The sequence below is a fragment of the Gekko japonicus genome, unplaced genomic scaffold (genome assembly GCF_001447785.1).
Source record: "Gekko japonicus isolate JY-2015 unplaced genomic scaffold, Gekko_japonicus_V1.1 scaffold1721, whole genome shotgun sequence".
Lineage (NCBI taxonomy): Eukaryota > Metazoa > Chordata > Lepidosauria > Squamata > Gekkonidae > Gekko > Gekko japonicus.
This window is the reverse complement of record NW_015173187.1, coordinates 326,892-340,970: the sequence shown is the minus strand read 5'-3', so window position 1 is coordinate 340,970 and position 14,079 is coordinate 326,892. Positions and strand designations below refer to the sequence as shown.

The window sequence follows — 14,079 nt, the reverse complement described above, 5'->3', positions numbered from 1 at the left end:
TAAATATACTACAACACCAAATGAACTGCTTGTTAACACAAGAAATAGCCAAAAAAATTACCTATTCAAAACAAAATTACTGTGAAAATGCCACTAAACAAACTAGATAGCTAGCATATATATTATGAAAAGAAAGAGGAAAAAGTCATATAAAGATACTGAGAGATGAAAAAGGAGAAGAGAAAAACATGCCTAGAGACCTGAAAAAGATTACTGAAACATTTTATGAGAAGCTATACCAGAAAAGAGAAGCTACCCAAGAAGAGGTTCAAAAAACATAATCCCAAAAACTACAGAAGAACAAATGAAAATTCTAAATGACCCAATTACCTTCTCTGAATTGACAGAAGCACTAAGAAAACAGAAGAAAGGAAAGACACCAGGTCTTGACAGTTTCCCTGCAGACTTTACCAGGTTTTTGAAGATCAATTAAATACAAAACATTACAATAGAAAATAAAATACCAGAGACTTGGAACGAAGCCTTAATTACTTTGATACATAAACAAAGTACGGATGAGAGAGAAATTAAAAATTATAGGCCAATTTCATTATTAAACGTGGACTATAAAATCTATGCCTCTGCCTTGGCAGCAGGATTCAAAAGAGTGTTGATACAAACAAGAGCCAGTTTGGTGTAGTGGTTAAGTGTGTGGACTCTAATCTGGGAGAACCAGGTTTGATTCCCCACTTGCACCTGCTGATGTGACCTTGAGTCAGTCACAAGCTCTGGCACAGCTGTTCTTGAAAGAGCAGTTTGTGTCAGAGTTCTTTCAGCCCCACCTACCTCACAGGGTGTCTGTTGTGGGGAGGGAAAGGGAAAGGAGTTTGTAAGCCACTCTGAGACTCCAAGTGAAGGCCGGGGTATAAATCCAATCTCTTCTCTTCTTCATCAAGATCAAGCAGGCTTCTTACCAATAAGTCAACTCAGAAACAATGTAAGAATTATATTGTGTAATTGAATAATTTGAAGCCCATCCAGAGAAACCGATGGCTCTGATTTTCTTAGATGCGGAAAAAGCTTTGACAATGTCAGTTGGAATTTCATGCTAGAACAATTATTAACCTTGCAATGTGGGAGTTTAGACAATGGTTAGAGCAATTTATACTAAACAACAAGTAAAGGTCCTGGTTAATGGAGATTTATCACAAAGTATTGAGATACAAAAAGCAACTAGACAAGGTTGTCCACTTTCTCCCCTACTCTTTATTTTTGTGATTGAAACACTGAATAATATGGTCAAAGGACTGAAAATACAAGGAGAAGAGTATAAACTACAAGCATTTACAGATGAAATTCCATTGGACTCTATTACACAACTCGTAAAAACGTTGCAAGAATACTGTCGAGTGGTGGGATTGAAAATTAACTTTAAAAAAAACCAAATTTTTTAACAAAGAATATCATTAAAGAAATCTCAGGAATTGAAGTTCAGAAGAAGGTGAAATACCTAGGAAAAAATTTGTCAAATAGATGCAGTTCCATATTAAAGGACAACTATATGAAACTTCTGTCGGAAATTAAGAAAGATCTGGAGAAATGGAAAGACTTACAAATATCTCTAATGGGAAGAATAGCTATTATAAAAATGAACATTTTACCATGGCTGATCTTTTTATTCCACACAATTCCAATCTTTCAAAACCAACATTTTTTTAAAGAACTTGATAAACTGATGTCACAATTTATATGGCAAAACAAGAAACCAAGAATAAAGCTTAAAGCCTTACAAGATGCAAAAGAAAGAGCCAGATTTGCCTTACTCCAGGTTTGATTCCCCACTCCTCCACTTGCACTGCCTGGATGACCTATTAGATCCTATTAGCGATCCTATTAGAGATCTGGCAGTTGGAAGAGTAACCCTATGGTCTCTAATGAACTGAGAGCTCACATCCGCCTTACTGAGACTGGTAAGTTAGTTTGTTGCTCTCCTCTGGGGGACTGCACAGGTATGATGATGAAAACAGGGTTTCACTTACCTGTAACTGTTGTTCATCAAGGGATCACCTGTACAGTCACACACCCCTCCCTCTTGCCCTGTTGTGAGCTCTTAACCTCACTCTGGCAGCAGCAGAGAGAAACTGAGGGAAGGAGCAAAAGGAAGAAATGGAAGTCCATTTATGCTTTTCACTGCAGGAGGATGCTTGGGTCTTGGCATGAACATTCCAAAGGACGACTCCAAACCATCACACTTCTCCCCCCCAAAAGAACCAAACCAATAAACCACAGAGTAACTTTGGCCAGGCAGCAATAAAAGGCACAATGGTTTTATAGTGCAGGAGCCTGCTCTGACTAGCCAGCAGCACTATGGAGCCTCTCTTCAAAAGATACTCAACCCAGTGCCAGGGCTTTCTCAACCCTGGCCCCAGTCTGGTGGAACATGCTTCTGATTGAGATCAGGGCCCTGCAAGACCTATTACAGTTTTGCAGGGCCTGCAAAATGGAGCTGTTCCACCAGACCTTTGATTAAGTCAGCAGACATCTACCAGCTGGCCTCCTTGTTGCCGTTGCATGAGACTACTATGGCTCAGCTTTGACCCACTCATTTCTGGGCTGCAGGAACTGAAATTGAATATACTGCAAATTAGTTTTATTGTATTGATTCAATATTGTTATTTATTGTCTGATTGGATTATTTTAAGATTGTACTGTTGTGTGTGAGCTGCGTTGAGTCCGCTTGCGAGAAGGGCGGGATATAAATCGAAATAATAAAATAAAATAAATGCCTGTGCAACTTCATTTCCCTTTCTGCCTTTTTGCTCTCTCCCCCCAGCATGAGGGACAGCAGCTCAGGCAAGTCAGATTTCTAAGCCATCTGGAGCATAGCAAATTGGTTGTGAAGAAAAGGGAGTAAAACTACCACCATTGTTGGCAGTGTGCTCTTTTCCTAGATGGTTGCTGTGGTGGTTTTATTTTCTCTTTGTGGCCAGCTTGTTTTCCTCCTGACAGCTGCCTGGGTACTGGGATGAGTGTGTGGAGGCAGCAGGGCAGGGAAGATGCTGGGGCAAGGATGGGTCCTCAGGGAGGCTCACAGCTTACCCATCCTATAGTGGTACTGTTTCTAGGTGGAAAGTACCTGCCAATCACAAGCCCACCAGGGAGTGGCCTTGCCCACTTCCCTGAAATACGGGGTGGATGCCCCATTGGGGAAAGCTGCTCAGGAGAGCCACAGTTGACATGTTAAAGAGCCACTGAGTGTAACTGTTGTAAAGCATTCATGGATGCAAATCTTTTCACTTTCCTGTTCCCCAGTAGCCCCGAGTCCTGAGAGTCTTGTGGGTAAAATAGTATGGGGGTGCAGTTGAGAGGGAAAACTGAGTAAAATTAACTTCTGTTCTCTGTGCCCAGTGAAGATATTTGCATCATTGGAAAATCCAGTGGTTGAAGCATGAAGAGAGCCAATTTTCCACCCTCACTGTAATCCTGCTGATGACATTTTGTCTACAAGACTGCTTAGATTGCCAGATCAGCTTTTTGGATCTCTTGGAACTGCTGGTGGAGGGAGGGGTGACAAAGATCAATGTCTGAATGCCCTTTCATTTACAGTTTGTTGGATCAGACCTAGTACAGTATATGCAACATACTTGCAACTTCTGTAGTAAACAAGATTAGGGTTCTTGAAATGTGTTCTCACTTAGGTCAATACACATGTAGCCTGGTCCATCTCTTGAGCATGGAGATGGGATCAGAAATGGGCCGAGAAGTGGCTGTTAGAGTAGACTAGTGACGTTTTTGAGGCATAAACTCAAATAAACAGAGACACACACTAGTGATTGAAATTTTGTAGCTGGATATTAAACCTGGTTTCCATCTAGGATATTCTGAGGGAAGGAATAGTGTCCATAGCACACAAGTTTCTGCCTTCCCACAGTTGTGAGTGAAGCACCCCAGACATCACATGCTAGTTAAAGATAGTGTGTAAATTTTTTACAGTACACATCACTCCAAGTATGCAGTGCATTATAAATGTTGCAATTCAGCAACATTTGAATATTTTTATTTATTTTTTAATTTATATCCTGCCCTCTGCATAGCAGGCTCAGGGCAGGTTACAAGTTCAATAGAAAATACAATATCCAAAAATTAAAAGTTTTCTGTATAGTTCCATGATAAGGCGACCTTGAGGAAGAATCTGGTATTTGAAATAATCTACATTTCTGGATGAATCCGTTGGTTGCAGTCTTGCAATGAGCTCCATGAAGATAACAACCTGTTGTAAAATTAACAATTTTTACTATATTGAAGAAAACAACTTGCTGTGAAATTTACAAGAGACTTTTTACTTTGATGTGCAATGTATAAAAATAATGCTGCAAGAGTTCTATGAAGAGAACAACCTGTTGTGAAATTAACAAAGGGTTTGACATTTGAAGAATTGCTGTGAAATTAACAAAAGAGTTTTCACTCTGGTGTGTGATGGACTATATGAATATAATTAATTTATGAAATATTGGAAGTGTATAATTAATTTGCATATATAACTAGGCATTACAGTGTTGTGGTTTTGTGTTTATTGCCTGTTGCACACTGTAAGTCCTAGTATGTTGTTTGGTGAAACCAGGAATGCAGTTTTGTCCTTAGAACCTGCATTTGAAGATCAGTTTTTCTTTAAAAAAAAAAAATCTCTAGTCAGCAGTTTTAATTTTTTTAAAAAAAAATCACAGAGCACAATTTCAGAAGCAGAAAGTGGAATGTTGGGAATGGGTTTTATTGGTCCAAGTATCTTTGATATTAACATAATGTCTTATTCTCTTACAGGCTTACTCCCTGCAGTGAAGTGTCAAAAATGGAAGTTAAAGGGTAATAACGGAAGAAAATAGAGAAAGATAAGTTCTGCATCAAGGTAACATGTTAGCACTTGCTGTGTACATGAGGCTATGGTATATATCATTCCTCTGATTTATGAAGTTTTCTCTTTCTAGATTTGAGAGTTTGTCTTGTGGGTTTTCATATGGGTGGTAGAAAAATGAAACTTATTACTTTTTAAAATAGAATTGTAAAGAAATCAAGCTTTATCACTGTCAACATGTGACGCTGAACTATATTTTACATAACAAAAATATCTGAAGAAGTGTGCGTGCACCTTGAATAAAACTTTATTGGTCCTAAAAATGCTATGGGACTCAAAATTTGTTCTGCTCCTTCAGACCAACATTGCTACCCACCTGAATCTATGTTTTACATGTTCGTCAGTCTTCAGATTTTTTTCATTTGACAGATCTAATTAGGTTTAAGAGTCACAATGAATCTTGTCAGTGTCTTAATTTAAACCTGAGGGATCTAGATCCATCCACACCAGCTGCTGGCTGTTTCTGCATATGTTATATGCTATCACTATTTCTACACACTAGGCTTTTGACTTTGCCCAGGGTTCTCAAATCCTGAACTAGAGGCTTGTCTACACAAAGACAGAATAAATAGGCTGGCTTATTCAGATGGTGCTGTCATTTGAAGAAGAAGAAGTGATTGGATTTATACCCTGCCCTTCACTACCTGAAGGAGTCTCAGAGTGGCTTACAATCTCCTTTCCCTTCCCCTCCCCACAACAATTACCCTGTGAGGTAGGTGGGGCTGAGAGAGCTATTTCGAGAACTGCTTCTGAGATAACAGCTCTGAAAGAACTTGTGACTGACCCAAGGTCACACCGGCAGCTGCATGTGGAGGAGTGGGGAATCAAACCCAGTTTTCCCAGATTAGAGTCCACACTCCTAACCACTACACCAATCTGGCTTTCTGATTTGGTTGCAATTGGAAGCGAAAGCTTAAAGTTATGCAGTTCTCCCAGTGGGTTCACAAACTGAGAGAAGAAGTTCCGTTCCAGAATCTAGAGTGTCTGCAAGTGGACCAAGCAAGTCCTCAACCAGCACTGCTCCAGTCCACAGTTAAAACTCTAGGCAAGAGCCCAGGAGGCTGAAATGTATGTTGTCTCAGTCAGATTTCAGAAGCTGTGCTCATGAAGGATTTACTTTGAAAAAGGAATTGGCATAATAGAGCTTCAGCAGTTTGGTCTTGACCACAAACAAAACACATTTAGGGAAATTTCATATCTTGTTAGAACAGGGATTAAGATTTCAACTACATTGGAACTAAGCAGGCTGTGTTGTGGAAATACAGCCTCGCTAAGCCCTACTGTATGAATTTCAGGGGATGTTGGGAATTTGGGTGAACTTAGGGCTTAAAAGGAGCTGCGGTGGCTCGAGTGGTTAAGACGCTGAACTGTAGGCTGTGGAAGGTCGGTAGTTCAGCAGTTTGAGACCCGAGTGTGCTGCATGACGGAGTGAGCTCCCGTCTCTAGTTCCAGCTCCTGCCAACCTAGCAGTTTGAAAGCAAGAAATTGCAAGTAGATAAATAGGTACCACTTGGGTGGGAAGGTAACAGCGTTCTGTGCGCCTTGGTGTTTAGTCATGCCAGCCACATGACCATGGAAACGTCTTCAGACAGCGCTGGCTCTTCGGCTTTGAAACGGAGATGAGCACCGCAACCCTAGAGTCGGATTAGACTGGCTTTCGAGCAAGGGAACCTTTACCTTTACCTTTTTAGGGCTTAAAAAGGCAAGATGAAGATAATCTCATTCTGTGGCTAAATTGTAAGCTCATGCAGCCTCATCTTTCCTCTGGACTGAGCAGGGAGGGGAGAAATTGTTAAACCCTTCAACTTCCACTTGTTCATAATTTGAAATCTGTCTACCTGCTTTGTTAGCACTTCAAAGAAGAAATGTTCCAGGTGGTAGCTTCCCTAACATTTGCCACTCATCTCCTGTTGGAATGTTTCATTGTCACTCAGTTCTCCTGATGCTACTGAGCTGGCCCCGAAAGCTCCAGCCAGGCGAGGGCACTGAGTCCAATGCCTGATAAGGGACCAAATTTATAGTAGGGACTGCAGGAGTTGATGGGCCACATGTTCTGCACCACTGGTTTAGAACTTTACTTTGGGGTGTTCAGGCAGTACTTGCTAAGGTACAAGTACTCTGTGCATTCATGCAGTAACTGTATATTCTTACTTGGTTTTGGTTAGAATAAATGTGGATGTCTGTAGAATTCTCATCTGGTACTGAACTTAAGGTTTATTTGCTCCTCTAAGGTGGATACATATTGAAGTGGATGCTGCTGAAAGTAACCTCTAGAGTAATTTTTGATTAATTGGCCAGTCTGATTGGCCAATAATCTAGAGATTGTTACACCAATTGGGAACAGTGACCACAATGCTATTAAGTTCAACATTCAGGTCAATGGAAAGTTATTCCTAAAGTCCAAAACTGTAACATTAGAAACACAGAGGGACAAAGCCAGCAGAGGGAAAGTCAGCATGGCTTCTGCAAAGGGAAGTCATGCCTCATTAACTTTTTGGAATTCTCTTGAGAAAGTGAACAAGCAAGCAGACAATGGTGACCTGGTAGACATTATATACTTGAACTTTCTAAAGGATTTTGGCAAGGAACCTCATCAAAGACTCTTGAGTAAACTTAGCAGTCATGGGATAAGACAGGTGTCAAACTCATTTGTTACAGGGGCTGGATCTGACATAGATATCACTTTGTTGGTTCAGGTCATGTGTGCCATAAAATGTAACATGAGGTAACAGAGATCTAAACTTTATAAAGATGATTTCAGTTGCCAAATGGCAATAGCAAGCGTGATTGGCTTAGGTGTGATATGCAGAGGGGTAGTAGGTGTGTAGATATCAGCATTAGTAATGAGACAGGAAACCTAGGTCTCAGTTTGGTACAGGAGGATTCAGTCCAGGAGGATGCAAAGAATAAATGGAAATAAGTTTGAAGAAGTGAGCAGTGACTCACAGAAGCACATATACCCTACACAAATGTTGTTAGCCTTTAAGGTACTACTAGACTCTTGCTCTTTCTACTCCTATTAGAAACCACAGCATTCAAAAACCAGTGGGGGAACATTTTAACTTTCTCCCTCTGAGGCAGAGGACATCTTCGTTAATTCCCACCATCCTATCAGCGAGAGGCAGGAACATTTTTTTCTTCCTCTCCCTGTGTGGCTTGGGAACACCCACTTCTTCAGTTCCTTTCCTGCCTCTACAGGGAGAGGTGGTTGTAGGCTTTGCCTCCAACTTTGTTAGTTACTGAACTGCAATCTTCTACTTCTTTTATTCCTTTCTTATTCCTATTGCAAAACTTCCTCTTCTCTTTAATTCTATTTAGTTCTACCTTCTGTCCTCTAGAGGGAGTTCGGCGGCGGCTGTAACGGCCTCTGGGAATAGCTGTAGAATTCCCTTTTCTCTCTCTCTTTCCCCGACGCCGCTATCCATGCCAGGTAGAGCTGGGAGACGGCTTTCTCTCCGAGCTGGAGAGCACCACCGCCATCGTGGAGCTGCCCAGGGATGCCTCTGGAGCCGGCATGACCTGTAGGCTTATCATGGCTACTGGCAACAACCCCGAGTTGAGCGGGGAGAAGAAAGGAAGGAAGCGATGTCGCCCAGAAGACTTAGCTGAAGAGCCACGTCCCTGCGTGTCTACCGTTGGCTGCGGCCATCTTGGCGCTGCGATTTTGGCGGGAAACCCTCCCACGCATTCCCAACATTCGCAACAGCTCCTGGATACCAATCTCCTGGTGGGAGATACAGGCAGGTCTCCATCACATCAGAGCAACTGCAGAGGAGACTAGAAGACTCCAGCTGGGTAACGTACCCCTGTAGCTGGGAATGCTAATCTTCAGGACTTCTTTCAGTCCATGAGACGCACCATGAAGGAGGAGTTTTTCAGTTTTTGCCACCTGCGGGGTCTGGGTTCAAGTATGTCCCGTGCAAATCCCCCAGTTCCAGCACCCATGGACTACCCCAGAGACAGGCCATTGGGGGGAAGTTGGCCTACCAAGGTCTCCAGGACAGTCATTCTGAATCTGAGAGGGAACAGTCCTTAGACCCTGATTTGATCCAAAGGGAAGAGGGTGAGTTTCTTCTGATGAGGAAGTGGAGGACACTAGTGTTCCACAACCGTCAGCTAGACTCTTTAAAGCAGAGGATTCTCAATACCTTCTCTCCAAATCTCTGTCAGCCCTAGATCTTCATGACTCCCCGTCTGAGGAGGACATGGTCAGCCTGGGTATTAACCCTAGAAATAAATCCAAGGCCACAGAGGAGCTTTCCCCCAGATATTCTACATCTGAAAAAGTCTTTCCATGTGCTGAGTTCTTTGAAAGAACTAAAAGCTGAATGGACTAAGCCCACCTCTAATAGACAGGCCCCTGGCTTTGTTTAAAAAATTGTATGACTTATCCTCTTTTGCCAATGAGATGTTACAGGTCCCTCTAGTGGATGCACCGGTGGCAGTGCTCCAGTCCTTTGGCCTTCTATCAGAGGACTGCTATGGCTCAGTGTGAGACAACCTGGACAAGAAAATAGATGTTGCACTTAAAAGGTCTCACAAAGCCACGGCAATGGCCATTAAGGTCTCAGCTACAGCCTCTATCATCACCAGAGCCATCTTAGTCTGGTCCAGAAAACTCATTCAACTTCTTCCAGAGAACAATAGGAGATAGCTGGAGGGAGCAACGAGAATATTGAAGGTGTCAGCATTGGCAACTGACGCCTCCCTGGATGCTCTTACCTTTACTAATGGAAGAGGCGAGAGAAGACCAATTTTGTCCCCTTCCCACCTTTAGGCCTCTAATCTGTTATTGCATGCTGCTGTTGTGACCATGCGAATCCGTTTTCCTGGGGTCAGAAGCTACTGCAGAGGATGGAGAGCAGGGACATCAGTGATCCTTGTGTGAGCACATTGTTGGGTCCAGCCCCGTTTCTAACTTCGTCCAGAAGTTAGTTACCAGAAATGGTTTCTTGTGGTAAGGAAACTGTGTGCCTAATTACTTAGCATACATAATTTATAGCTTGTGTGCATAGATCATACTGTAGCCTGGCAGTTTAGTTAAAATGGGACTCAGGTTCATATTAAACATGATATAGGACTTTCACTTTAATTTGAAACTAATTAGCAACTGTGTGTTTGCTATGAAGATTGAGTAATTGGTCTTGGGGGTGGGTGGGAGTGTTTAACCCTTCATTCCTAGTTCCCTTGTTGTAAATTACTCTCATGAGCTGTAGTAAGGTGCACAGTGGAATAAACAGGTGGAGATCCTATACCTGCTTTTTCTCTCCTGCAGTATGAATTGCAGCTGGAGATGGGGGGAACAATGAAGGAAAGCATTAAACCAACACCTTATTTAGTTCTCAGAGTATGGGATGCTAATTTGTTTTTGTTTTTTAAATGGTGGGAGATCTAATAAGTCCTCTCTAATTTGACCCTTACAATATGCTTTCTGAAGTATGTTCAGATCTTTCAGCACCCTCTTCTGACTTTCTTCATGTACTGCACTGTGTTGGAAGAGAGCAGTCCCTCTTCCGTCTTCTGTGCCCATGTGGGACTGCTGTCTATGCAGGCCTGCTGTTGGAGAGGAACATCTAGCTAAAAACCACTAGGGGGTGCCACTCGCAGAAGCTGAGGACAGTTCCTGCCTAAATGGACTGCGCCTCCTTTCCTCAGTTCGTTCTTCACTACTGTCGGAGTTGGTTCTTTAATAGCAGGCTCCTCTTGATTGGTTGTCTTTTTTACCCGTCTTTCTGCTTGGATTGTGAGTTTTCCCCTGGGAATTGTCACAGAGGCTTGTCCTATTCCCTTTTGAAGGTTTTTCTCCTTGCGGTGGTATACTTATCTGTGGGATTCTTGGAATGATGTTCCAGAAGGGATTGTTTAAAAAGTGCACAAAATGTAGTGCAAAAATGACCCAACTCAATAAGCATGATCTATGCCTGCTTTGCCTGGGAGAGGGTCATAATGTCTCTGCTTGTAGAGCCTGCTGTCAGGTTCTCAGTCAGCTCACTCTCCACATGCACTTTCTTGGTTGAAAGTTTTATTAGAAGATATGAGATGTTCAGGGATTGATCTCTTTGTCAGAACTGGGGTGCCAGGGCGTGAGAAGTGCATATAGTTTTAATCTCACATTCCATTCACACACGTCAGCATTACTACACAGACTATGAGAGATACACGGTCCATGACTAGCTAATCAAAGACTTTTCTCCAAGGCCATCTTCCCGTGTGAAAGACGTCTCTTGGGCCAGCATAGAAGATTTACTGTCATTCTCCACTACTCTTACAGACACTCACTCCCCCCTTAGGAATGCAGTGGCAGGCGAGGGTAAGTGATAAGGGCATTAAAACAACACAGCATGGGGAGAGAGGGAAGAAAGGTTACAACAACGATCAGGGCAGGAATATAACAGCTTCAGTAATCATTAAGGTGATAATACAACAGATGCAGTTGGTCAAACAGTCCGAGCCTGACATGCTGCCCCTCCCCCAAGCCTCCCCCAAGCTGCCCCCCCCCCCCCAGCTTGTGAGGGTGTTGGCAGTGAAAATGCTTAATTAACCGGGCAGCGTTCACATGCTTAGCAAGAACCCATTCATTGTGCTCTGGCCCAAAATCTCTCCACTTGACCAGATACTACAGCTTGGCCCTTTTTCAAACGCGAGTCAAGGATAGCGTCCACTACATGGTGGAGTTGCCCATCGATCAAAAGAAGAGGTGGAGCTGGTGGATGACTAATCCAAGGTGAGGGTCTGGGATCCCTTTTCAATAGACTGAAATGAAAGACAGGGTGAATAGAATGGAGATTTTTAGGGAAGTCCCCTTGAAGTCTCCCATCATTTTTACCCAAATGGATGGGGCACCCATGGAACCTTGTACACACGAGACTATGGCTTTGCGGTTGGGGGCTGGCGATCATTGGGAATCCAGATCCTTCATTGTCACCCCTAAATCGCAATTCGACTTAGTTCTGGGGAGTCCCTGGTTGTTTACCCATGACCCTTACATCTTGTGGGAAGAAGGGGTTGTCAAGTTTGTGTCGGCTAAGTGTGTAAATCACTGCTGGGTGGACTCGTGGGGGGACCAGCCGACCGCACAGTTCCCCTGCGGCGCTTTGCAGCCGGAAGAGTTAGCTTCTTTGCCTCGAGAGTATAGAGACTTGGCGAAAGTGTTTGGCGAAGATGAAGCTAACGAATTGCCCCCCCATCGCTCTACTGACTGTGCTATTGAACTTTTGCCTGACTGTAAATTACCTAAAGGTAAAATCTATGCGATGGGGCCGGCTGAGAAAGTTGAACTGCGGAACTTTATTGATAAAAACCTAGCCCGAGGTTTCATTCGCCCGGCTTCCTCCCCTTTCGCCGCGCCTGTACTTTTCCGAAAGAAGAAAGACGGGGGGCTTAGATTGTGCACTGATTATAGGGGTCTGAACGCTGTTTCTTTGTCCAATGCTTACCCCCTCCCGCTAATCAAGGACTTGGTAGCTGAGGCCACCAAGGGCAAAATCTTCTCGAAACTTGACCTCCGAGATGCATATTTCCGTGTGCGCATTCGGGAGGGGGATGAAAGTAAGACTGCATTTAATACCCCTTTGGGGCAGTTTGAGTACCTCGTTATGCCCTTCGGGCTTCAAGGGGCTCCGGGGGTCTTCATGAACCTAATCAATGAGGTCCTACATGAGTTCTTGTTCAAAGGAGTGGTCCTTTACCTTGATGATGTGTTGCTGTACTCTCAGGACCTCCCGTCGCATATTAAATTGGTGCGCCAGGTCCTTAAGCGACTTTATGAACACCACTTGTTTGCAAAGCTGTCAAAATGTGAATTCCACAAGACATGCATTGACTTTTTGGGCTATCGCATCTCTGGGGGGACGGTTGAAATGGACCCTGCTAAAATTCAAGCTGTACTTGACTGGGAGCCCCCCAGGACCCGCAAACAATTGCAAATGTTCCTCGGATTCGCCAATTTTTATAGAAATTTCATCCAGAATTTCGCTCAAATTGCCCTTCCTCTGACTGATTTGCTAAAGACCAAGGGGAAGGGTTTTGATGCTACGAAACCAGGCGCCCCGCTTAAATGGTCCCCTGCTTGCGCAGAGGCTTTTGAGAAACTTAAACTGATGTTCACCTCTGAGCCAGTGCTGGCGCGCCCTGATGAAACTAAAAAATTCATTGTCCAAACTGATGCCTCGGATGTGGCAATGGGGGCCGCTATTTTGCAAGAAGGGGAAGATGGTCGTTTACACCCCCTCGCATTTGTGTCTAAAAAGTTTTCTGACGCTGAACGAAACTGGGGGATTTGGGAGAAGGAGGCATCAGCGATCCGGCTGGCTCTCTCCACTTGGAGGCAGTGGTTGGAGGGGGCGCAACTGCCATTTGAAGTCTGGACTGACCATAAAAATCTGGAAATGCTGAAATCCCCCCGTTCTCTCAACGCTAAACAACTTCGTTGGGCGGACTTCTTTGCTAAGTTTCGATTCACTCTTCGTCATTTCCCTGGGACGGCTAATTCCCTGGCTGACGCGCTCTCACGCCTCCCACAACATGACAGTCAGCGTGAAATCATCATGGACTCTGTTTTTTCCCCCTCCCACCTGGGGGGGGCTGTGGTCACCCGTGCGCAAGCGCGCTCGATTCCGCGCTCTGATGAAACTTCGCCTTCCCTTTTCCCTGGGGGGGGGGGGGCTGGGTCCAGAAATATATGTCTGCTTTTACTGCTGATGATGATGCCTCCCTGAAAGCGTTGCCAGATTGTGTCCGTAGCCCTGAAGGTCTGATTTATTCTGGAGACAAACTGTATGTGCCTATTTCAATGAGGAGGGAGGTGATGGAGTCTGCTCACGGTTCGAAACTGGCAGGGCATTGGAGTTTTGTTAAATCTCTGCAACTCATCCGCAGACAGTTCTGGTGGCCACAGATGCGCAAAGACCTCTTGACTTTTGTTCGGTCCTGCCAAACCTGTGCCTTGACTAAACCCAGAGTGGGCAAGCCTCCTGGTCTTCTGCAGCCACTCCCTACCCCATCGAGACCGTGGGAAGTGGTGTCCATGGACTTTATTACTGACCTCCCTGCGAGCAAAGGGAACACTGTTATTTGGGTGGTTGTTGATTTATTTTCTAAGCAAGCTCATTTTGTGCCTTTTCCTTCCTTGCCTACAGCTCAGAGGTTGGCGAAATCGTTTATGTCTCACGTGGTGAAAATTCATCAATTACCTGCTAAATTAATTTCTGACAGGGGGACCCAATTTGTTT

The 14,079-nt window shown here is 43.9% G+C and overlaps 1 protein-coding gene across 2 annotated transcripts in view; it reads left to right on the top strand.

Moving 5' to 3' along the window:
• BRD4 (bromodomain containing 4) overlaps nucleotides 1–14,079 on the top strand; it is a 162,774-nt gene that overhangs the window by 42,820 nt on the left and 105,875 nt on the right. For both annotated transcript variants that reach the window (XM_015422607.1, XM_015422605.1), the window contains exon 2: nucleotides 4,759–4,843. The gene's annotated coding sequence lies outside the window, so the exon portion shown is untranslated. The remainder of the gene's footprint in view (nucleotides 1–4,758; nucleotides 4,844–14,079) is intronic.